The 2,965-nt window shown below is 38.4% G+C and overlaps 1 long non-coding RNA gene across 1 annotated transcript; it reads right to left on the bottom strand.

Annotated features, from left to right (window-relative positions):
• Window positions 1-407: 407 nt before the first annotated feature.
• Window positions 408-2,485, bottom strand: LOC110732021. The gene is made up of 2 exons (XR_002513415.1): window positions 1,967-2,485; window positions 408-1,668 (listed from the first exon to the last, which is right to left on the bottom strand). It is a non-coding gene; the product is annotated as an uncharacterized LOC110732021 (long non-coding RNA).
• Between the last annotated feature and the right edge of the window lie 480 nt (window positions 2,486-2,965).

Genomic DNA, 2,965 nt, shown 5'->3' with positions numbered 1-2,965 from the left:
GCCTTAGAGGCGCTCTATATACCCTATTTGAGGCGACGTGTATTCCTCTTTTTGTAGTAGTGTTTCTTGGCTTGTAAAGGGCCTAATCAAAGTCGTCGCCTCCGATTCTGCCAATTTTGGAAAACCCATCTCTCGAAATAATAGATCAATATCATCATCAACTGGACTACTAGTCCCTAATCTTGAAATAAATTTTTTTTAAGAGAATCTTGATTTTGAGTCTAAATATCATCCTGGCCACTAATCCACTCACCATTATCATTCTTGAGGGTTATGATCTTCTTCCGCTTTAGCGCTGCTTAACCCTATTAAACAATGTCGTGGAAGGCATACAGTGGCGGACCCAGGAATTTCCGACTGGTGAGTCACAATCGATAATCAAATATGTAAAATAAAATTTCACAATGACATGTAAGGAGACATTTACTTCCTAAACTTGAAAATAAACAACACGATTGGAGACCAAATTAACTACAACGGATGTAGCCTAAATACATATCAGTCCGCAACATGTTTTACAGGATGATCAATAATTTTGAAGCAATGCCTCAAGGCGTAAAAGCAATCCTTTTTCGGCACTTCAATATGATTCAAGCATATGATCAGGAATAAACACGAATAACAATTGATTCACAATACAAGTATACAATATTCCCAGCATGAAATAGACTCAAGAATTACAGAAATTGCCCAAATTAAAACCAAAATTACAGAGACTCACCCATATCCAGGCAAATTAACAATATACCAACTCTTGTTGATTAGAAAATGATTGATAAGCTGAGTCTTCCCTGCATATAAATTCAACAACCTAATCAAACACAAAGTTAACAAAACAAATGAAATCACAAGTATGAATCATATGCAAATAACCCCAACATCGAATTACCCCTATTCATAATTGGTTGGACGGTTCATATTCAACTAAATCAAGCAATATTCAACTAAATCAAGCAATATTCCCCAGAAAAATTATTTACAAAGATCATCCAAATAGAAAATTGACAAGATTACAATACTAACTAATAATTAAAAAGCTTAAAATTGACAAGACTAAAATCAACAAACTAATATCTCCACTAGTCTATACGGAACTTCCAGCCGAATATGCGACTAGCACCACTAAGCACTAACCAGTCCAAACTGTAATCTAATTATAAATTTATAATCCTCCTTACACTAATAGTTTAATTGTTGTCTTATACAATGTCCGACATCACATATTCACAATTTCACATAATGACATAAACAGATAAACTAATAAGTTCAATTTAACAGTCAAAACACAATTTGCACAAATAATGCAAATTCAATGAACATTCACCGTATATACTAATTTTAAGAGACAAGTAATGCAAATTTGATAAAAAATTCACAAAAAAAAAAAAAGAATCAATTGATGATTACCTACCTTGCTAGGCGGAGGCGGCAGGCGGCAGGCGCTGAATGATTGAGGCGAGCAGCGGAGCAGGCGGAGCAGCACTGCAGCAGGGCCATGCCCAACACTCAGCAAGACAGCAAGTCAGCGACTAGGCACTGGAGCAGGCGACTAGGCGAGCAGCAGAGGATAGAGCACAGCTGCACAGAGCACTGGAGGCTGGAGCAGTCGACTAGGCGAGCAGCAGCCAGCAGGCCAGTAGCACAGCCAGCACTGGAGGCGTGAGCAAACTAGCGAAGAGCAGTAGATTATGAACAATTAGTCAATTAGGGATTGAGTTGATAACTAACATTTTACATTTCACAAATTCACAATTAGGGATTTAGGGTTCAAACATTTCACAAATTCACAATTCAGATAATGCAAAATTCTCTGGAATTGAGTTGATTATTGAACAATTAGGGATTTAGGGTTCAAATTTAGTATTACTAAATCATAATTCATAACTAACAACTAACAAGTAATATCAACAATTAAATAAATAAATAAAAAAAAGTTGAAAGATGAGTAGATGAGTAGATGACTAACCTGAAATTATGCGAAGAGGAAGATGAAGCGAACTAGCGAAGAGGAACTGAGGTCTGAGGAAGAGGCGAAGAGGAAGATGCGAACTTGAGGGACGGATTTTCAGACGTTAGTATTTTTTATTTTTTATTTTAAAAAAAAAAAAAAAAAACTTAAAATTTTTTTTGGGCCCTGGTGAGTCACTTGACCCACCAGGCACAAGCCCAGGTCCGTCACTGGTTGGGTGTGACCTAGATTCTCCACCATTCATAAGGCCCCGTTTTATGAACTCCACCTTTGAGGTGGGCGAATCTTCAAGGCCACATATTGGGAACTCCATCTTTGAGATTGGTGAATCCTCGAATGCAGCGGGTCACCAAGAATTATTTTGGCCCACGTTGTTTAATACCTTGGCCACTGATGAGTGGGTCACTCTTCCATTTAATCACTTAAATCAATCGGCTCAAACTGGTTTGCTACAGGATATTCTTAACTTGGGTATTTCAGCTTCGACAACGACATCCAATGCTACGGCGAATCAATGATGGCGATTTCTCCACCAGCGCTGAGGGTAAAACGATTATCTCCCTCTTCCTTCTCTGTTTTTCCTAACGCTCTGAATATAATTGAGGTAAGGAGGAGCCTTGTTCACTCTCTTCGCAATGGTCATGCGTCTTCTCGGGTTTTTCCAGAACCAATTTAAGACACCTCTCCGTTTTTTGAGCCAATTTTTCCAATGATGCCAATGATGGAATTTGACCCTCCTAATTCCCCTGTCTCAGCCAAATTCCATGGGGGTAACGATGTTTCTACTAAATTGGATATTGTTCAGTTTTGGCTGCGCAAAAGGGTTCAAGATGAGATACATTATGAAGCTCTGTCTTGTGATGATGGTTATGTTCGTAAGTGTGCTTTTACTCTTGACTGGGTTGCTAAAAAGAGGAGAAAGACTCTTGATCGGTGGTTTGAGAAGGGTGGGTTCAGTTTATGGCAACGTGATAAAGATATGGGGTTCGAGTTAAA

Source organism: Chenopodium quinoa, unplaced genomic scaffold (assembly GCF_001683475.1).
Source record: "Chenopodium quinoa cultivar QQ74 unplaced genomic scaffold, ASM168347v1, whole genome shotgun sequence".
In the NCBI taxonomy this organism is placed as follows: Eukaryota; Viridiplantae; Streptophyta; class Magnoliopsida; order Caryophyllales; family Amaranthaceae; genus Chenopodium; species Chenopodium quinoa.
The sequence above is the reverse complement of the archived record's forward strand: the minus strand, read 5'-3'. Positions and strand labels throughout refer to the sequence as shown.